This window comes from Anser brachyrhynchus (genome assembly GCF_964034855.1).
Source record: "Anser brachyrhynchus genome assembly, chromosome: 3".
NCBI lineage: Eukaryota > Metazoa > Chordata > Aves > Anseriformes > Anatidae > Anser > Anser brachyrhynchus.
Genome location: NC_137696.1, coordinates 102,377,383 through 102,401,290, shown reverse-complemented (window position 1 = coordinate 102,401,290; position 23,908 = coordinate 102,377,383). Strand labels below are relative to the sequence as shown.

Sequence of the window (23,908 nt, the reverse complement as noted above, 5' to 3'; positions counted from 1 at the left end):
GTAAGAGCAGGTTTCCTTTTCAAAGATTAGAGAGACTCCTATTTCAGTTAAAATGATAGGTTTAACCAAATAATTCAATAGATAAATTAAATCTATTGATTTTTTCCCAAGGTAAATCCTAAAATACTAATTAGCTGACATTAAGCTATATTTATTTTTTTTTTTAATTTTTTTTTTTACAGTAGGATCGATATTTAAGGCGTTAAACAGATTAGGTACTGTCAACATATGTACATTTAAATTACTAGTAACAGCATATTTTGCTCACGACTGTGCTATCACCTGGTGAAAGTCTTTAAGATGGTTAATTTTTTAGCCTGCTTAGTCAGACCATCAGGAACTTACCCACGGCCTCAGTCTTCTATTGAAATTCAGGCAGCAAATGTTTTATGCCTGCTGTTTATATAACATTAATGAATGTCATCTTAGCACAGACTCATTCCTCTTTGTATTCTATCTCAGTTCATAAGATCAGATTTGCTCTGTAACTTTTAAAACAGATCTGTTTTTCATGGTTACAGAAAAGGAGATCAAAAAGGAGAACACTGTGCAAAATATATTTACATTTTTCTGCTCAGACAGGTGTTACAACTTTTGTTGTACAATTGTACAGGAATATGTACAATTTTGGAATATGTACAGTTTTGTACAATATGTACAATGTTGGAATACTTCCTGGTGTTCAACATAATTGCTGTTCCCTAAAACAAACAAAAATCAAATACTAAATTCTCTGGACATGTTCAAGAATGACTGCATAAGAAAAAGAAGTGTCTACCCTTAGAAAACTGACAGCACACATGGCCTCACCCTGCACCTGTGTAAAATCCAGGCACAGTCTGATCAGTCACAGACTGATTTCAGTCACCATCAGACATCTTGAATGATCACTTGAAAATCTCACCTGTGTGGGTCCCTGGACCATCACACAGCTGTTTGAGGTTCTGACATAGGCCTTCTTTGTTAGGGCAGGTCTTGACAAAATTTTGAAACTTTGGACAATTCAGCTGACCCAACTCTATGAATCTCCTTTATTGATCCCCACAGATAAGATATTCATCCTGCAGTTTTTGAGAGAGGAATGGAAATGATGTAAATGATTTTTTGAACATAAAAATTAGGTGATGTTTATTCAAGTAACACCTACTCTTCCTAGTGGCTTCACTGGGATCTTAAGATTCAGAAACTAAGTTCTGCACTTAGTCTCACCAATACTCCCTTTCAAGAAAATCATATATGGAAAACTAATAAACAACTTGATTTTCAAGCTAAATAATGGGATCTCTCACTGAAATTAACATTAACAGGAATATAAAATTATCTGCATTTTATACTAGTATCTGTGCTGTTTAGATTGACATTTCAGGGTCTATGTTATAAAGCCATGTGTAAGGTTCAGAACCTCAGTGTATAAGTTTCATATATGTAGTAAGTCCTGCAAGAACAACTGAGCTTCCATGAAATAAGTAAGGAATAAAATAAAAAAATAAAAAAAACAATTTCGCTTGGCTCTGTTTTATATATTGGATTTTAGGAATGTTATCAAAACATTTTTTTAATGGAAGTTATAAAAACATTTGTTTTCAGCATGATTCCCTTTAAGTGCCTTTACTATGGCCCATGGAGTTGTAACAATAAATATTGAAATAAATAAAATATCAAAATAAATAAATACTTTTTCAATGCACATGATAAGTACCTTTACATTCTAGGCAACTTCAGCATTTTTAAAGTAAGTGGTCAAAAGTCAATCCCCCAAATGCATGAGGAAGCACTGAATTCTCCTAATGCTAACAATAAATAGTAAAGCATTAGCACTTTTCAAAAACAGGTTATTTACTTAGAAAAAAACATTCTAGGAACCTAAATTTGAAGACCTCTGACCTGCTTTCAAAGCAAGCAAATTGCATGGGTGACAAACTGGCTTTGATCAGCTGGCAGTATTTGGAGACTGTATTCTCCACTGAAAGTAGACTTATCTACAACAAATATATATACTTATATGTTATATGACATATTTTTCAGGACATGTGAAGCAACTTAGGCACCTGAATATTATCACAAACGTAAATGCAAGACCTAACCAAGAATTTCTCACAAGAAAACAGATCAGGAATCGCCTGAACCACGACTACAAAAGGCACTGTAATGTAGTCAAGGCCTACATTACAGTGCTACATCAAGAGCTGTGTTATAAATCAAAGATCAAAAACCAGCAGATACTGTTTAAAATGGCAGAGACTCTTTAAAATCACTATGGGTAAGATCTAGCTTGTACACTATAATAACTCAGTCTCACTGCACGTTACAAAATATTTCTAATGAAGCACTAAGTCACTTTTCAGAAGATTCTAAATTTTAAATATTAAATATTTTTCTAAGTAGTTTTTAATGTGTCAACTTTTTTTTTTTTTCATTAAGAATGAAAGCAAGGCTTTAAATGTCTCAGTTTTCAGTCAGAGTTATTTCAAATTTTTATGAGATTCAGTATGAGCTAAAAATATATTTACACACTGAATTTACATCTTTTATTGAGCTAAGGGGCATTGCTGAAAGTTAAAAATGGGTCTTTCAGATTTGGCTTTATTAGCTTGAACTGGTTTTTACTATATACATTTTGTAATGTTGAGGACATTAAACAGAAAATAAGATGGCTTGTCCTGAAGGATGAAAAACAATTAGGATCTGAATATACTCTCTGGGAATGTTTTTCTACTGTTGCAGAGGACTGAGAAAGATATCAATAAGTGATTCTCATGACAATAAAAATAAACATTTATGTAACACTTTTTGTTATAACTTTGTTGAGCTATGATGATTGATTCTATTGTAGCCATCACATATTTTTTCTTCATTATCATTTTTGCCTTCTCCAGTCTTATTTTCTCAACATGTTATTGCAATTGGAAATGCACCAGTCTCTTCCCTGTTATACTTCAACCTCTTTGTTTGAAAATCATTTTATTTTTTTTTGCCTTTTGTTGTTGTTAGGTTATTATAGTTTTATCTTTTTGTGCAATTAGCCATAGTTTTGTTATAATTGTATGTTCAAAGAATATGGCAAAGGATTGTTTGCCATTATCTGCTACACCATGGAAAGAATGTGCATAGTTCTTCGTTCAGATACCATATTTGGTAAATATCTGCTTATTGGTTTGGAGATATTTTTATTTTTCAAGTTGATGCATGATGAGAAATAGTTTCTCATAATATCCCACATGTCCCAGAAAGACTCTACAGATGATTTGTGGCACTAATTTAATCTGAATCCATCTCCAGTAGACCTAGCTAATAATTTGTGAATTTGGTAGTTTAATTCCTTATCACAAACACATATTCCATGGAAATATTTCTACTATTTAGACAAACATCTGTCTGTCGTGTTTTTGTTAGTAACAGTTGGTTTAGGCTCCAAAACAGATCATAAATGCTGAGGTCTGGATTAATTGGTTTAGAACCGAGCATCTCAAAAGAACTGCCCTTTTTACAGTTATATTTTAATATTTCTGTTAATATCACAATACTTAAAGCAAAAGCGCTATTTTTCCCTGAAGTGAAACAGGATGATCACTTAGCATCTGTAAGGATATCAAAGCAAGTAAAGTCTTATGAATTCTTACAGAAATACCACAGTAAGACAGTAACTGAGCTACACAAGGAGCTAAACCAAGGAGATCTCCATCTTTCAGAGACATGACTGTATGGAATAGTTGAGACTATAAAATTTTACTTACAAATAATATAGCCCTAAGGAGCAGAAAAATTTTTTCAACACTGTTGCTTTGTTTTGTTACCCAGGACCAACAGCAATACTGCCTAATTTTAATGCTGGAGGCAGGACTGAATCCTTCATTTAAACACAGTATGGTTCCTTGTTGAAAACCTGAAAATTCATTTATCGGTTTTACCCAGTGAAGACCAGCCCTCCTGGTCTAAGATATCCCATAAGCCAAAGTATGAAGTATCGTATTTTGCTTTGGTGTTCTAGTCTTGTTCCTTCTCAGACCAGACTCTAGCTGACTTCAACTCTTTCCAGTAATGATCACTCTATTGAAATTCATAGCATTGCACTTTGATAACCAATGGTCATCCAAAAAGCAGTGAAATGTGCATTCAGAAGCTCTAACATTATTATTTTTTAGATGGAAAGCAAGACAGCTGTATATCTTAGATAGTATAGTAGCTCTTTAACAATAAAAGTTGTTCTTTTTCAAGACTCCCTGAGGTTTCATAGAAAAATTTACAGAAGACTTAACATTGTAGAATAGATCTTATTATCTCTTATATACTTCCCCTTCTGCATTTCCCCTTCTACACCTTTCCTGCCTTGTCTTTCCACTTTCTTTTAAAAAGACATTGCTATGAACACCTGAACTTTTACATAGAAGGCAAAAAAACAGACTATATATATGCAGAATTACTTTTAATTAGATGCATGTCAAGGTTTTTCCCGAACCAACCCTAAGCATTTAAAATTTTAGTGTTCCAGGTCTCTTAGATTAGGTTTCAGTAAAAAAATGAAAGACTAAATCTCAAATTTTATTAGATCTGTAGAGTTAAGGGACAAATGACAGTACTATTCATTACTAGGTCAGGAATGTTGAGTCAGAAGATTATTTCTGAGTTGCAAATGATTACTCAATTATTATAAATTCTGTCTTTTACTTTTCATATTATAGGACATCTTGAAGTTCTATTTTTAGAGCTTTATTATAAACATCTCAGAGAACTTTGAGCTTTGTTTGCTGTACAAGATTAGAGAGGCTGCTTTTTGACTTTTTGGATACAACATAAGATTCATACTGTTTACAGCTGTTGTTTTTTAAAAAAATAAAAAACAAAAACAAAGGGAAGAGCAGGGCATTGTTTTGATTGATTTATCTGGCTTGTTGACTAGCTTGCTTGGTGGGAAGGCAAAGAGCTTCTAAAGGTGAGTCATAGATGAGGTAAGTACCTTTGAGAAGGTGGTTTTTTTTTGTGTGTGTGGTTAGGTTTTCTAAAACATATTTGAAAACAGTAAGACTAATGAGAAAGAAAACAGGTCTACAGCCTGTTGAAGATTCTCAACAGCCTTGGTTTTAAGAAACAAGTTGTTTCTTCTTGATCTTTTCCACATGACATGGGAAACAGCCTTGAAAGCCTCTGAGAGAATCCATATTGATTTTCTCTTTAGGGTGGATTTGAGGAATGGGAGCCTTGAGGAAAACAGCTGCCATTTCTCTACAGTGTATTTTAAAAGGAAAAAAAAATCCTTTGTGTCTCTATTAGTTGATTACAGCATCAGTGAGTAATAACCCCAAAATACCACCCAACACTTAAAACTGAATGAGACAGGGCACTCCCCTTGGTCATGCCGTGTATCTTTGTTTTACTAGCACTGACCTATCTGGATATTAACAATGTTGATGTTAACAAATGCTAGGATATTCACACTCCTGATGTCATAGATTATTTGCTCAGTTGCTGAAGAATTATAATCACCACCTTATGGGAATACTTTTCTACTTCCTTATCTATCTTGCCAAACATTTTGCGTCATGTTGTATATGTAGGGTTTCAGAAATCCCCACTGTGAAAACAGTGAATGAGCTATTTTCTTAAGTGCCTGGACCAGTCATCCACTAAAATTGGGATAGTAGTCCTTTTTTAATTATCGTTTGTGAGATAACATCATATTAGTAGCATCTATCTGCTATATAACAATAACTGTCGTTTGTCTTAATACAGTCATTAGTGACATTCCTATCTAGGTGAGAAATTGAGATAGAAATGCAATTTAGTGGTTAAACATCTGGTTTGAAATAACTCAGTTCCCTGGGAACAAAGATTTCAAATCACAGCAAAGCAGCCTCAGATCTTAGGCTTTCAAAGTAGTCAAACTAAATACCATGCAATTTACTCTGTGGGGATAATTAGACTAGTATTTAAGAATGAAGCTCAATCTGCTCTGCAGGGTTACTAAAGATCCAGTGATACTATCCATGGGAGAAATCTTAATCACTCATATGGGTCCATACTGAAACTTCTACATTGGTCAGGCGAATAACTGCACCAAGCACAGCCATGAATGAATTCAATCGTATGGCAGGCACAAAGTGCCTAATATATCTTAGGTCCAATTTCCTGAATGATTCTGGATAAAAATGCAAAATTCTGTGAACCTTTGATATCTACTCTGCCTGATACAACACTGAACAGATTCAGAAATGAACTATCAGAAGCAACTGTCTACAATTAAGCTCTCAAACTTCCGGAACATTTTCAAATGGCCAGTGGCACAGCAGCAGAATCACTCTGGAGCAAAGAGTCTATGCAGTGATCCTAGCTATGCCTTTGTTCTTACCTATTTTCATCATAGATATCAACATGATTTCATCCACTAGAAAGGAATTTGTTAAGCAAATTCCCGGTTTCACATGGGATTTTCCAAACTTCCTGTTCCAACCTTTCCCATGTTTCTTCTCTCTTGTTTTTGACCTAATCCCACAAGGCCCAACTCACACATACAAAGCCACCTCAAATGCATCTAGCAGTAAGAACGGCTACTACCAGCCTACCCACAGGCTCCAAAGCCTGTTTATTGTTCCTTTCCATCTCTCACCTACAGCAGTTCCCAGTCCAGTAAAAAAGATCAGTGCCTATATCAGTTTTAAAATACACAGAGAAAACATTGGAAAAGAGTTCTTAGCATGACTCAGAAAAATGAAGCAAGTCATCCAGTAGTCAAAAACTTCTCTTTGCACTGACACTAATGAACAGTAAAGAAACCACAACAAGATTTTTATTTTATTTTTTTCTGTTTTGGGAGTTCATTCGATACCATTATCAAGAAGTACAAACTTCTAAATACCTAGGCACAGATTTTGTGTGATTTTAAAATAGTATCATAGCTCTAGTGATTTAATTGGCTAAACTGGCATTTGGTGAGGACAAATCATGAATATCTGCAATCACTACTGCATTTTTACTGGAAGATAAAATTTGTTATTGCATTTTGGTGGGTGGGAATCTAAATATGACTGTGTCTAAAGATACTTCTGTATTTTAAAGAATATGCAAGTAATCCCTAGCAAAAGTTATTTTGTCAGTAAAAATGTTTGAAATATTTTTCCAAGATCATTTTTGTTGATCGCTTTTAAAGGTAGACCACTGATAAAGCAGCCCAAAGTCTTCAGCACATTTTCACAGAATGCAGTGATATCTTTTTATTCTAGTATAGTATAACTGTGGTAGTTTACACACCATTACAATTATCAGGTGTTTATAACTGTTATGCAAAACTACAGTTTTAATCCTTAAATCAAGAAATTTTAAAACCTGTCCAACACCAAAATTCTGGCTGTAAGACTAAGATAGTATTAACTATGGAAATAGAGAAGCACATTGAAAATTGACTTATTTTAATAAACAGAAAGCAAAGAAAAATGAAATTGCCTTGTATTTGCTGTGTAGTCTTATTTGTTGGCATAGTGTGGTAGGGCTACAAACAACAGAAACTGAACAGTTGTATGATCCTTTCTGTTGGAATAAAAGTCAAACAGTAAGGTAACAAAAAATAGGAAAATAACATTTATAAATAAATGTTTCAATATATTACCTATTAGTATATCTTGTTAAGCCTTAAGTACATCTATAGGTCAGTGACATAACTAAGAATTTATGAAGGAATGCATAAATCTCAGTGAAATAATGTTCAATAAACTCTATTTACTGTTGCTGTCATCTTCCAAAAAATAAAATCCTATTAAGTCATTTAACAAATCCATTGGAACTACTATCTGATGACATTGGTAAGAAATTGTCAATTTCACTTTTGAGATGTTAACTATAAGCAGTGCTTCATGGTAGGGCACGTCCTACAACTGTGCCCTAATTTTGAATACTGGGTAAATTAAAATATTTAAGTGCAAAGCAAGAGTAATCTGGCCAAAAAGTACACAATTCCTGCTCTTCCAGTATATGAGTATTTTATATGTACAGCCAGGTGTTTTCAGAAATCAGTGTAAGAGAAATCGATCACATCTAATTTCAGCACGTAATTCCGAGCAGATAGCATTAGGCTCTGTATAGTCAATACACATAGGTACCTCCAAAAAGCAATTGGCCTGGCCCTTCTTAGACATCTCTGGGGATGCCTGTTTCTATCCTTGATTATGAATAGAACCACACCAACTTATACAAGTACTGTCAAGCAAAAGAGGCAAATTCTATCTGAACACACAATGCATTGTACGGTCTGTGCAAATTCCATATCATTTATGTTGCACCTAAGGATCAATATTATTTAATTTGGACACTTTATCTCATCTAAATCTATCTCATATAAATTGCATTTGAATTAGAACTTGCACAGTGCAGTTGTCTAGGTCAGGATTTCATACTGTGTGCCATTTACATATGTCCTTTATGTTGTTACATAGAAAAGAGACCATGCATTTCCTTCTCTTTAGAAACTATAATTCCACACATTCCCATCTGAGTTATTTTGAATCACTTATTTTCTCTAATAGCTTGATTCAACATTATTCAGTGCTGAGATATGGTAAGAGATGTAGACCCTCCAAAAATCTGAATATTTTATTAAAAATTGTCATTCCTAAAAACACAACTTTTACAAATAAAAAATGCTGGGTGACTTGCTACAGGGACTAACAGAAGAATACAGGCAAATGCAGGTTTTGGTTTGTTCCCATTTACCCTGCTTGTCTTTTGGGAGTATTTATGTGTGTTCATATATAAAGATATATATATATATACATACAGAGTTACACTGTATTTTACTTGCACATAAACTAAAACATTTTAATCAGATACATATTTTAAACAAATACACTTACTTTTGAAAATAAACTTTGCAAAGCAAAATAATAACACAGTTCAACAACAACAACAAAAAAGAGTCTTACGCTGGGGACAGAGTAACTCTGTGCAATAGCTGGACCCCTGGAAAATAAGCTGAATCCTAATCAGCAGTGTGCCCTTGCAGCAGAGAAGGCCATCCACCTGCTGGGCTGTATTAGCAATAGTACAGTCAGCAGGTTGAGGAAAGTTATTATTTCCCTTCTATTCTGCACTTGAGAGATCAAATCTGAAGTACTGTAAGCAGCTTTGGGCTCCAGAGTACAAGAAAAATATAGATGTACATGAAAAGTGCTGTGGAAAGCCAAGATGATCAGGAAGTGGAGCACGAGGTGTACAAAGAGAAGTTGTTAGAATGAGCTTTAATGAATTTTAAGATGAAAAGGCTAAGGGAAGACATTATCACTCTCTTCAGCTACCTAATGAGAGGCTCACCAGAAGGCAGAGTCAGACTCTTATGGAGGTACACTTCGAGAGGGTGGAAGAAAACAGGCACAGTACAATGTGAAAAATTCCAGTTAGGTATTAGGAAATTACTTTTCCATCATGAGGCTAGCCGATCAATGAAGCAAGTTGCCCAGACAGTTTGTGGAATGGGTATCCTATCGAAACTCAGCTGGACAATGCCTTGAGCAACCAAGAGACAGAAAGAGAAGGTCATTGGACTGCAAGACCTCCAGCAGCCCTTTCAAACTAAACTAATCTACAATTCTGTGAAACAGTAATAATACAGTAGCCATGTTAAGTCTCTCCATTTTCAGAGAGACAGAATCTCTTAATTCTGCAGAATTAAAGAAGAGCTGGACTAAAACCCTGAAAGCTTTCTCAAATTTTAACATATTCTGTTTGTTTTTTTGTTTAATAGATATGTTTTATAGTAATTTGTAAAAGATGCAATGAACTACACTAAGTAAGAATTATACTTTTGGGACAAAAAAATGTGGATAACCAGGACTATGAAGCTAATTGTTCCTCAATAAGTTGCACTCTGTGCAGGTGGTACATGCGTAAGCCTAATAATACTGAACAACAGAGTCAGTTCTGCTCACTACGTTTAGTCCAGAAAGGAACTATGTAAGGAAAGCCCTTGGCAATGAAACTCTGGAAATTAGGAAATACAAATATGAATGCTAAAGCATGTGTTATGTTGGCTTTTTTTTTTTTAATATACAATCCCATGACATATCATTTTCTGTCTATGAATCGAGCAGCCAATGACCAGCAAGCAAGCCATGTATTTTACTAGAGTAGATAGGATGAACCAAAAAAGAAAATAGAAAAGATTTCAACTAACCTGCTTTTTCCTTGCAGCCCTGAAATCAAATCACTATTTCAAAGCTTTGAGCATGGACTTTCCAGGCAGAAGTAGTGTTGCAAACCACGACGTTTACATTACAGCAGCACATTTAAAGCCAAAACTTTTCATCAGAATGACAGGTCATCTCAGCTCAAGGTTATCATCTGGGCCCAACCTAATGCTTATTCATATTTGCCAGCCCATAATCTTGAGGCATCTACAAATTCACAACTTGCCCTATAAGGAATTTCTATCGACTACTGAAAAATTGTCTTATTTTGTTCCATTCAAATACCTATATTAAATGCAAGAACAGTGTTGATAGTAGACTTTTAGAATACCCAAATCCCTTCTGAAAGCATGAACTTCACACAACCAGCATTCTGTAGTATGGTTTACAGATGGTGTATGGATGATTAAAATGCTTTCTTTCTGTAAATGTAGAAGAAAAAACAGAGTTTTTCATTTGTGATTTCTTCATTTTTGCTTATTTCATTTCACTCACAAGTGTCCTTTAGTACCTGACAGCATCAGCAATCCTCAAAATATGTTTTGTACATTTTAAATATAAGTGAATGTTAACATGTTGACGTTTTCTATGGCTCCTTGATATTTCATTAGTTCTGCAAAAAACAGAATGGCAATAAAAGAAACAACCTTTTTCTGCAATGTGGAAGACTCTTCCCTACAAGACTAATGGACCTTTATATAAATCCATCTGTTGATAATCATGTTTCCATAAAGCAGTGCACTTCTCTAGCAAGTAGAACAGGCAAACATAATTTATCCTATATTATGTAAAAACATAAGTAATATTATGCTTAAAAAAAAATAAAATGTAAAAATACTAGAGAAAAGAGCAAGTGGAGATGGCAAGAAAAGTATGGAGAAAGCAGAGCCCATCATATTGAAACAGGCAGGGAAGCAGAAGGCCAAAGATCTGATGAATGTCCCACTGTTAGCTGATGACAAGCCCTCGCAATAGTCACTCAACATACAGGAATATTCAGAAGTCAGCAAGCCTCCTGCACTCACTCTTGCTTGGACTAAAACATGTGTCTTCAGTCTCAGTCAGCATACTGAAGATGAAATTCTGAACAAATTTTGTGTGGAGAATTTTCTTCCTTCAGAACCTTAAGCAAGGTTAACACAGTGTGTAAATCTCATCATGCTTAATTTCAAAGCTACACTACTAGTGCTACATACTTTAGTGCAAAAGGTTGTAGTTCCTAAAAAAATAGTAATTTCATAGTGTATGCAATCTATCCTTCAATTATAACTATCCTCTTTCCATTCACTTTCACTTTGGCTGAGCTACACTAGTACATAAAGTAGGAATAAAACTGAGCATAAAAAACTTCTTGTCCTTGTATTCTGATATGTAGTCTCAGAGGCAACACCGTATACCAAAAATCATAGGGAAGAGATGCATAATATCAGTATACTGAAAGAACTGTGAGCAGAAAAAAGTGACACTCCTTACTTTCCTTTCCTCAGAATGAAGTGAGAAAATGGATTGAAAAAAAATCATACTGGGTATATAAAAAATCATACTGGGTATACAAAATGGGATGAAATTTACTCATTTGTTAAAGGTATATTTATGTATGAAAGATATAAAGGGCTAAAGACCCTTCATGGACAGCCTTCATTTTCCCATGTAAACAAAATATGTAAAATTTAAAGTAAGTGAGTAAAAGTGAAAGTGTTGCTGAAGTAGACTATTTCTTATGTGTTACTTCATGGTTAATGTACTGTCACATTTCTGAACTACTATTTATTATCTTAGACAGTATTTTAGTTACTCCAAGTAAAATTCTAAAGCCACCACTAATGAAAATTTTCATTAATTAGAATGGTAATTTTCCCAGGAGAAGACAAATTAAAAATTTTATATGACTGTCAGGATCTGACAGATTTTTTTTAATTTATTTTTAGAATATTCATAATTGGTATAATGTTTTTCTTTCCTGTTCCTCTCCCCATTGTGTTCTAATTGCTTGTAATTCAACAAAATGTCTCTGTGTTCGCTATTTCTTAATTTGTTCCTTAAGAAATTAATAAGAACTTATTTTTAAGGAGGACACATTTCAGAAATGAATTTAAAGCAGATGGAGAAGACAGCAGGAGAGCAACACCAATAGGCAGCAGGTGAACAACCCAGTAGGAGAAATTTTGTTTCCTTGATTTTTGTTTCATGCTACTGAAGAAGAAAAAATATTCAAAGAAGATATGTAAACTCAACATCATAATATTCCTCAACGTGTAATTTCGTTAGTACTGGCTACTCTTAGCATCTCCAGAAGATTTACTGAAAAGCAACACTTATTTCTCATGCTTGTTTTAAATGGTTTTGCCACTAGACTGCCTAATATCTCTACTGCTGTCCACTGTATGGTTTATTTGTTGGCTTTGACAGCCACTGGTTTCCTGCTTGGTGGGTTGTGTAGGTTTCTCCTGTCCTCACAGCAGTAGCTGCATGTGGGTGTTGGTATCTCACTTGCCTTGACTTTCACGTTTTACCCAATGTTCCTTAGAAAATCATTTTCTGTCTGCGCTGCCCACTGGACTCCTGTTTTTACAACCTAGACATCTGGACAAGCTGGTTTTGATGACACATTGTCTGGCTTAAGGTGACTAATGTTGTTCCTTGCCTGCTTCTACTTGTAAGTTCTGATTTCACATCTGGTCACAAAGCATTCTGGTTGCTCTCAAAGAGAGAAACCTCAGTATGGTGTCTGGTTTCTTTTCCTCTTTAGCTAAGTATGCTACTGTGTGTAATCCACACACCCTGAAAACTCACACAGACATTTTTTTTCCAAACCTGCGGTTCGAAATCAGCAGGTGAGATTTCTGTACACGCAAGCTGAATTAAGCTGAATCCCAGCAAGTGGGAATGTTTTCGCATACTGAAAACCAGTGCCTAACTTGCTGTGGAGACCTTTTAAAGACTAAAGGTATAAAATTGCTTATATCTTAGGGAGTCCAAGGAGTTGGTGATGTTATATGAATAAATAAATAAATAAATAAATAAATTCCTGACCCTTTGAAGAATTCTGCCCAACTCTTCTCTGCATTTTTAGCTAGCTAATGCATCAAAAGGATGTCCTTTGGCAAATGAGCTTTCACACACATGCCAGTAGTCTGATTTACTGCTCCCATGGCACTCAGAATATCAACAGTAAACAAGAATTCGCTGAACTTCCATATACTCGGAGCACTGTGCAGGCATATCTTAAAGCCCTTCCATTCCCTTTCACCAATCTCAAAATGTAAAATTATTGCACAAGTTAAAACTGTTATCTTATATACTATATATTTAGGGTTTAGTTTATACTTTATAATATTTATAATATATAATACATATATAGTATTTATACTATATATATATAGTATTTATAATATATTTAGTTTATACTTTATACTTTAGTTTTATACTATATATTTAGGGTTTAAGTTTTTCTATAGCCATTAAACACCAAAATAGAGAGACAGCTGTAAGAAGACAGTCACAATCATTTGTAGACTGACTGTTGTAGAGCAAGTTTTAGCTACACTTTTTTCAAAAAATTGTCTTTCTCCAGTTTGGTTCGATTCACAGTTATTTTACTCATCCATTCTTAATGATACTACAAAAACTTTTGAAAAGATGTTCTCATATTACTTGTCATCTTCTACTTAAAAAAAAAAAAAGGAAAATATTTCTGCTGTATGTGCTGCTGTAGCTGTTAATCAAATGCAGTAAGAAATACAAAGCTTACTAGTTCTCCAAAAAGTTGTATCCTATGCTCATACATACACACGGCACTAAAGTAGGGACCCTTGGGATGCAACTTAACTGTAACACTAAATTTAAAAGGTTAATATTATGTCATAGCAGGTTGCTAAGTTTGTGACACCTTAATGGCTCCCTGCCTGCAGGCACTATCAATAATAGTAGCAATCTAACTGCCATCACTAATTCACAGAGAGTGGAATTATGTCATACCAAACTGCTAGGTTTATGACATCAGCATAAGAGCTGTATGAGGAATGAAGCAGCAGTTTCAGAAAAGATGAAAAAGATGCATAGGAAACTCATACAATCAGCTTGCTCTTCTTTCAGCTTCGTGAGGCTTCCTGCACGTGCAGAACAAACTTGGAGGTCACTGCCATCTTCCCAAATCTGATGCACAGTGGCCACTTTGTTTTCTGAACATTGACTTGAACTGCACATTTTCAATAGGCCTGCATTCCTCACAGTAAAACTCATGTTCTAATTTGAGCAGGCACTCAGAATAGACAGGAACAAACACCCATGGCTGGACTTAAAAGGAGGCTATATGCCTCTAAGTTGCATATAGCCTATGCATATGCCTGTTCCAAATTTCATCCTATATCCAGTAGGAGTTAGGTATCAGCTTCAGTACTTAAAAACACCTTCAGGCACATACAGATACAGTTCTCAGTTAAATACTTGTACATTCTGTTCTATTATTCTACACGACCTTTGTAAGGATACAAATGAAAGCTGAAATATTTTACAGTAGACATGCCTACGAAACATGTCCAAACCTCTGTAGGAAAGTGCTACTCAGCCTGAAGTCCCACTGTTACTTCTGCCAGGCAAATAACATTTGTGCTGCATAAGATCAAATCACCATTTAATTGAGCTTTTGTGAAATCAGTTTAAAAAGGAACCTGATGGTTCTCCAACCTCTCCTTTTTCAAGAACACATATCTCAAACTGTGGGGAACAAATAAGGCACCAGAACTAGGCACTGTTTCTCATGTGAGTATTAGCAGCATAGGCAGAGCTACCACCCCGAGGGAAGTGGGTAATTCCATGCCCTTTACAATTCCTCCTGGCATCGCCTATTCCTGCATTCTGTTGTTATGCTTGTGTACCTGGCACAACAAGGGTACACAGGAGACAATCACAAAGTCACTGTGATGATTTTGCAATACAGTGATCCAAGCGCTGACAAAATTCCTCAGCTGCTTCTTACTCCTTCCCCTGTATCAATATAGCACAGAGCAGAAATGTTTCATCTAGTTTGTGGAGAATTTTGGTAATTAGGAGAAAGAGCATCTTTCTCCCTGCCATTCAACACTAAAATAATTATTTTAAGATAGTAACTATATAGAACTTAACTATAAATTACTTGTACATTTCTGAAAACTGTAATACAAACAATCCTAATCTTCAGCTGAAAAGAGAAGACAAGACGCAGCCAGTGGAAGCGAACAGCTGCACAAGCACTCCACAGCCCTTCCTGCAAACACACAGGAAAACTAACCCAGCACCCAGAGAAGATAGCAAATATTTTTGCAAGGAGGTGCAAGAAGCACAGAGCTTCCAGGAGGCCTAGTCCATGCCGCTGCACCTCCGAGCAGCTGCTGAGCTGGTAGGGCCCACACACAGCTCCCTGCAGATGACACCCAGCAGAGCCCCCTGAGTTCAGTCAGATGGTAACAGGGGCAATGCTTGTGTTCAGTACCTGTGATCAGACACAAGCATTCTTCCCAGCTCTCTCTCCAGGACAAAGGGATATATTTGAAAGATTTTTGTTGCTGCTGACTTTAATGGTTTCCACCAAAAAAAAAAAAAAAGAGATTTAGCATTGGAAGTATGTGTAGTGCCATATATTTATTTGGCAATGAAGCCTATACCTAATTTCATTGCTATCAAGAGCCAAGACAGATAAATTAAAGCTAGCTGGAGTTACAGGTGACACCTTCACCTTCTCAGTGCAAATGCAGTCAGCCACTGAAAATCAGGACCAAATCATCTCCTTGAAACTCACTTGCAGATGTACCCAGAGTGCCATAAATTTTTTTTATTAAAAAACACTAAATGTTATTTGCAAACTTTACACCATTTTAGGAATAAGGTAATGACCTATGCCATTACTGCAGTTAACTGGTTGACGACTGATGCTTTAAAAAATAGTATGAAAGAGCTCTAGCTGCAAAATTTTCCAAAGGATCATTTATGTTAAATGCCATAAAAATTATAGAATTTCACATTTCATGCAAATACATCTAGCAGCTATGCCAGCTATGCCAAAAACCTTTTTGACTTCAAATGTTTGCCAAAAAAAGAAACCATCAAAAAAAAAATCTGAACATATACAGAAATAAATTTAAAGAAAACTTATAACCCACTTTTTTTTTTTTTTTCCTTACCAGGAGGTTTATGAGAGTAAAACTCTTTTTTTTTTTTGGCATAACAATGATCCAAACATTTAAAAAGAGTTAGTAATATGACCTCATAAATAGAAATTAACAGTATACAGCTATAGTTGCAAAATAAAATAAAATAAAATAAAATTGAAAATACTACATGACTCTGCATGCCATACTTTCTCATATATATTAATAACCTCTTGGGAAAGAGATATTACTGTGACACAGTTTAACTGCTAGAATTAAAATATAGTTCATAAAAATACTGTAATGAGGCCCCTGAAAAAAAGAATAAAAAGTAAACCTGAACTCACTTAAACAAACTGACTTTATAATATACAGAGCTATAATAACCAATATTAAAAAGCTAATATTCAGTTCCATTGTTATTAAACAAGGCTGTGCTTTTGCAGGGTTTGCTCTAAAAAATAAAAATCTATATGGCAATGAAATTACATTTCACATTCACATTTCATATAAGTGAAAACTGAGGCTTCTGAATGCAGGTTTGATGTCCTCCTATTGTTAGAGCTTGAATATTCAGAATTCGACATAGTTCCTTTTGCTCACGTTGACAGGTGGTGTTAAAGTAGCTTCTACCTGCCAGCTGCTATTTAGGGGGGGTAAATGGCACTGGGATCTTACTTGGACAAGTAATTGCTAATGAAAGAGGGTCCAGTAAACGCAGATCTACTAAGATCTGTTCTATAGACAATGCCCAGACACATTTTTAAGAACTGTTGTGCAACCTTGATCAGACCAAGGTCATACAGAGTGATTAAAACTGCCAGAGCCCTATCTATACTATATCTTACAAAAACATTACTACCAAAACAGCACTATTGGGAATTGCTGGTTCAAACAATCCTAGTCTAGGTTTGAATCATTTATCAGCCTCTGTCTTGGGAGCTCCAGTACTGTGCTTGCATATAGATTCACAATAACAAATGTAATTTTATGGTTTCCTGCTCTACTCCATCCACATTTTCAATCATTCTCTCAAGATGCACTTTATTTTTTTTTGCAACCAAAAGCTGTTCTGCTCTCATAGCATCAAGTCACAAGCCCTAGAGAGCCTACAAAACAATAATTACTTTGAATCTCGCATTGTGTCAAAGTTCCAAAGTATTTTATTATCTTTTTAATGCATTAATATTTCAGGGCATGTTAGAAAGTCATGTTAATGCAGTGTAACATAGACAATTTGAAGAGGTTTGAAGTTATCTGCAAAGGTGCTGGTAACGATCTGCTCATAACAGCGCACCACTTCATGCCATGTCTGACAAAGAGGAGGTTACCCTGTGTGCAACTGCACACATCCTAAACTGGGTCTGGGTCTGCAGCAAAGTGCTTCTCCACTGTTTCAGGTATGGTTATCCTACTGTGCTCTTCCTGCATAAGGAAGTAACCAGATTCGCAAATGAGTGGCTCTCAATGAAGTTTTCTTACGACACGTTTTCACACCTAACGTGCCATAGCTATCTATATGGGGAAGTGTAAGTCACTTCAAGGTATCTGCATGTGCCCAAACCAATGCTCATAAGCCTTGGTGAAAATAAATTTCACCCTCTTTACTAGGCTTTCTCAAGGATCTTTGTTTTCCACTTAAGTTATTTTTTAATTTGGCCATGAACATCCAGTGGCCCCCCTATAAAATACATTTTTCAGGTAAATCATCTTCCTTCCTTTTTAAGAAACATCTGTTAAGAACACTTAATATTCCTCTGCACCATTTATATAGTGAAATATCTGTAAACCTGTACACGTGCCCTGCAATTAACAAGAAATACCAGATGGCACGCTGACAGAGATGTATAACTTGAATGGATATATTATTACACAGACTCCATCTTCACCTACTGAAGTACAAAAAAAAAAAAAAAAAAAAGCAAGAACGTATATCAGTGTGATATTAAGGATGCAATTTTGTGCACATTAAGTCAGGAAGCTGCATGTTACAGTTTCCATAGCAACCAAAATTCAATCTCCTTTTGCATTTGTGGTAATTTTTAGCAATGTATTTGATGTAATTGTCATGTGGGTACCAGTTTACTTGAAAAAATGGTGTAATTGCACATTTGATTATCTTTGCACCTAGTGCACAGCTCTGCAGTCTCTACAAGTACAGAACTCACGGAGGATTCCCTTATGCTTGTGTCAGTACATCTCATGCATGGGGCAGGGGGGAGGCAAGTGGGTGCCATATGGGATATGTGGCTGTAGGTGATGTGCCCCAGATTTAACCATTTCAAACATCTGACCTTCCAAAGCTAAGGAACGCTCCTCTTGATTTTTCTGGAGACACCTAATCAGGTAAATGCATTCTCACATCACTATAGCTTGCACTTTTAATCTTTTGTAATTACTTCATAAAAACATATTTGAGAATACAATTCTTTTGAAGAGTACTCTCAAGGAATTTTCTTATCTTAAAATTATTTCCTAATTAAAATATCATGTGAGCATTTTTTTTTTTACTAAATAAAGCCAGCATTCTGATAGCATAAGAACAGTTTGGTTTTTTTCTTTCCAAGGAAGAAGCAAAAGGTTCACAGGAGTGCAAGAAACATTATTTTTCTCTCATTGAGCTATTATAAACTGTAAGCACTGCTTTTCAAAGCTCAGTAACTCTACTGCTTTATCACTTACTAAAAATACATACATGGATATATAAAAATAACCCAACGTACAACTCCCATTATATACTAACAACCTACATTTTAATATTGGATATTTTTAAGCTATAGAGGAATTGCTTCTGAATCCAGAGTTTCATAATTTTTGCCTGTTTTACTTAAAAGCAGCCAATAAATATGAACTAAAATGAAAGTAACTCATCCTGATTTGGAAAGCAATATACCGAGTTTCATTGCAGAGTAAAATTTGATGACTTCACTATAAATTTTTAAAATGGGATCTGTAATTGTAGAAGAAATATGATATTGCTGTAAACGACCATGATGACTTATTTTAAAATAACTTTTGACCACCCTTATATATATTATATAACATCAAGATTCCAGGCAGACTAGCCCTGAAGCCCAAGAAACATGGTATTGCCGTTACTAGTAAAAGGCAAGAAGATTTGCATCAGTTTAATACTGCACATCGCAGGACTTTTCAGGCTGTCACAGTTTCTCTTGGCTTTACCTTATTTTAGCTTGCTTCAGCTTTAACGGGCAATTGCCCAATGATCAGGTGGCTAGTGCTTAATTTGCTTTTACCTTTAGTGCAATCATGTAGTGTAATGACTATAAACATAATAAATGTGACATATTTCTTCTGTGTAGAGTGATCTGGGGTGCTACAATGATGAAGTAGTTTATTGGGTTATGAACACAGGATTATAGCAGAGACCTTGAAGATACAGGCACAGACTGACTCTACAGACCCACTGACTCCAAACACATAATCAATCAGCAATTACTGTTTACTTAAGTAATTCAACTTTGGGCACTATTAAAAACAGTTTTGGAGGATGAAAACAAACAAGCAAACAAAAAAGTATTCAACATATATAATGAGAACTTTGGGCCAATGAAGCAAGGAAAACCAAGCAGGCAATATTAGCAGAAGTATAAAAATAATCCAAGATGACCAAGAGCAGAGAGGAAGAAACCTCCACTCTCAACATTGTTTTTCTTTAGGTGAGGAACCTGGGATGCTGAAGTCCTGCCATAACAACACATTGCAAAGGAGAGCCTAGCACCAGGAAACAGGGGTAGCACAGTAATGTGTAATGTGTATAGTGTATGTATAGTAATAAAACGTAGTAATATTAATTGGGCTATTTTGATAATTAGATAATTTGGGCTATGAGTGTTAGCCTGATTGTAACTGGAATAATAATAGCTTTGTGATTAGACTGTTAAGATTTCAATTAAAGTAACACATTCTAACCACATCCATTATGTAAAACACAGATTCCACACAAGAGGCAGGTTTCCTTTGCCCACATAAACTGCACAGTGCAACACAACACTGTTGGACCAACAAAGTTTAAAACAAAGGAGGGAAAAAAGAAACTGAAAGTTTGCAGCAGCTAAATATTATTTTTCATATATTCCAGAGACTGGAATTGCACAAAAGCAGTTCAAACTTAAAATATGCACCTTGCTATTGGATTGGATTGTCGTTTACAGATTTGCTGGATCTGAACTTTGATTTAGTAAGACTAATAATAAAAGGATCCAAATTCTTTTCTGTGTGTAAGAAATGATCCAGAGGCTTTCATGACTTTAAACCTAAGCCATGTTTATTCCATTAACATACCAGATCGGACCAGGTTGATTTTTCTGACCTCTGAATATTTCAAGTCTATAGCCTATAGAAAGATCAACATGTACAAGTTGTATGCATAAAAGGGAGGAACGATATGCACAACTGAGAGAAGTAAAAGGACAGTTTGAGTCATTTCATAATGAGTTAAGCACCTTTCATTTAGAGTTTTATTGGTTTATATGTAGGTCAACATTCTCTAGAAGAGGCTGATGATTTCTGGAAGAATGTAGGCAGAATTCACATAGAATCAGCTTTCAAGAGGAAGATAAAAATAATATCGCACTTGACTGAAAGTGTGTTCAAATTCTCCTTGCAATCTTATTATGAAAAACAACACTGTTGCAGAAAGAACAGAGGAAGAAGTACTTCCATACTGAAACGAGGAAGAGAAAGGAAGAAGGAAGAAAGATTCCAGAATTAGATGTCGAAAGAGGAATCAGGAGACCTTGGCTCTTTTCCAACCCATGGGAAACCCATGGGAAAAGTCAATCAATCATAAAAGAACATCCACAAAATTTTCTACTAGTTTATCTTCAGTGTTAGTGAGAGCAGAACCTTCATGATAGATGGGATACAGGAGAATTTACTTTGTACATGGAACACACTTGAAACATTACAGAGCTGTTGTTCCTTTCTAGCAAAAAGCACAACGCACTAGCTCAGAGAACTGTTGCAGAGAATTCATCAGTGTCTCAGAGCAACAATATCATCTTTCATCAGCGTACTTCATACAGATGTAGTACCTGTTAGTGTTTGCTTGCTCCAAGACATAAATCACCTTAGGCTAAATCAAAATAATTGAATGTGAGTGCTGTACATACAACCTTCGCTCTGGCTTCAGAGTTGTTCAGCCAAAAGATATGGTCAAAATATACTGTTCCAGGGTGGATATACAAAATGATCCTGCCCTACATCTCAACTCAAAATAGCAAAGGTGTGCATTTGGATTTGAGCCCAGAATCAACTCACATATTCTACAGTTCTTTAGCAAATGTTGCTGTCTGGAACTAAGCAGGAAAACTTTCCCTTGCAGAAAACTGTACAAGATTTCCACATGACTTTAGAAGGCTGCCTCTTAGTAATGTCCAATAGTAACATGAAGAAAATTGTGGCTGAGTTCATAAAATAAAGTATGTCATGCTTTGTCCACCATTTCTCCATCAAGTCTAAATTGCATGAAACTGTAGATTAGTACAAGAAAACAGGGAAACATAACATTGCTATCTTGCATTTGATTGGAAGTATTCAGGTCACCATACAGACAAACAGAGAGTTTATCAACATCAGCAGACCTCTGTTTTTCACGTAACATCAGTGCTTACAAGGAGAATTGAAAGATTCTGATGTTTCAAGGCAAGCCTATGGAGTAAATATTGTAAATTCTGCAATGGTTGCCCTTTAAAGATATTCAGATGTTTGAATACCAATAGGAATAAAAGATTTCTCAGTGTGGTCAGAACACCCTGTAGAACAGGGCTAGCTCTAAGGACTGCTCAGTATTAAGGAAATGCATGATTTCCACATGATTTTTAAGAGGCAAAAAATATGTAGCTAAAGATATGTTTTCCAGTATCTTGAACAACTGGGAAATTTGCAGTTCCTCATCCCTCCATCTTATTTTATTTCAAATGAGCAATCACATAAATGGTAAAGCACGGGTGCAATGTTTTCATTAAAAATAAGGTCAAATCTCTGATGTTCATCCTTTTTCTATAGTTTCATCTTTTCAGAAGCTGCTTGCATACCAGTAAGAAGGGAGCCTGTACGTGGGCCTGTTCACTTGCTCCCTTCTTACATTCTTTGCATCTCAGACTGGGATTCATGAGAATTTTTCCTGGCTACGAATCACCATTCAAAGTTACAGCTGCTATTCCATCTAGCCAATGGGCAAGGCACGTATTAGCTGCAGTTGTCTCTTCCTACTCTTTTAATAAACAGTGTGTTTAATCTGCACTTTTCTACAAGCATTTCCCACAGAATTTGCTGCACCTGGTCCAGATGCTGAAGATGATCCATACAGCCTCTATTACAATTAATGCACATACACTGGCTAAATCATATATCACTGAAAACCCTAGTTAGAATAAACCTTAAATCTATTCACAAAAAGTTCAGCTTAAAAATTTATCCTTACAGTAGGCTAGAGAAATGACATGACTAATATTACAATGTTTTTCTAAGGAATTATTAAGGTGTTACATAAGACACCATCAAATATACTTTTAAGTCTGCTCGTATTCTACTTGTAAGCCTTCCAGCCAAGTCATGTCTGCAACTGTTGGATCTAACACAAAATCTGGGGAAATCTCATTTTCTTTCTTTTTCTTTCTCCACCCCCTCCCCCCCAAAAAAATAAAATTAAAAAAAACAAAAACAAAAACAGAGTCTCTATCATTTTAACTACATGATTCCTATTTGTCCAAACTGTAGCCAAGTTTAGGCTGCTTCTTATTAAGGTAGAATATTAGGAATCATCTAATCACTTTATCTATCTCAGGAGGTAGAACAGATGTCATATTCTCTTTTCCTCACGTACCTCTCTCGCCTACAATTCGTCACCTGCAATATAGCTACTTTTAAAGCTTGATTGTGTAAGGGACCTTTCCATTAGGTAATGGTTATCATGCTTGGCATTATGCAGCACTAATAGATTAGTAACTTGCCCACAAAAAGTATCGTATAATGCAAATTGGAGTCATAACAAATCAGCATGTTAAAGAATATCAATTTTACAGCTATGACTTGCATTCCTTCCTCCCTCTCATCCTTATATGCATAGTTTCCTTTTCTGATGAATGATTGATGAAATGATTTAAGAAAAAACTTATTTTGAGGAAGGCTGTGCAAATACACTTCTCTGATTTTAATAATGTTTTATCAGAGGAAAAAGATTTTCAGGAAACATCTGGAAAAAAATCACAGATGTGTTGGCATTTTTTTCTCATGAATTCTGATAACTTTTAAAAAATATTTAATTAAGCAAAAATATCTTTCCAGTGCCTCTCCCAAATAAATGGTGGAAGACATTGCTAAGGAAGCAAGCAGAAAGATGGAATAATTCTGCCCGCAAAGCAGGATGTATTAAGAAGCCTCACAGGCTCTTCTCATGGGAAAAAAGGTCAAGAATCTTTCCAAAAAAAGAGCACAAATCACAGCCTGAGGATTCTTTCTGCTCATTACCATTTTTACATTAACAAAGGAGAATCTCAACTCAGTGCCACATCTTGCACATCCTACTTCCAAGCTGCCTTACTGAATTTTAGAAATGCATCTTTTCCACTGCCAAGAATCTTATAAAACCTT

The 23,908-nt window shown here is 35.3% G+C and overlaps 1 protein-coding gene across 11 annotated transcripts in view; it reads right to left on the bottom strand.

Moving 5' to 3' along the window:
• CSMD1 (CUB and Sushi multiple domains 1) overlaps positions 1 to 23,908 on the bottom strand; it is a 1,150,108-nt gene that overhangs the window by 1,054,757 nt on the left and 71,443 nt on the right. For 4 of the 11 annotated variants that reach the window (XM_080586630.1, XM_080586638.1, XM_080586629.1 and 1 more), the window contains one exon: positions 1 to 23,908. This exon is cut by the window's left edge; it is cut by the window's right edge. The exons of the other annotated variants lie outside the window; for them this stretch is intronic. The gene's annotated coding sequence lies outside the window, so the exon portion shown is untranslated. 11 annotated transcript variants of the gene reach the window in all.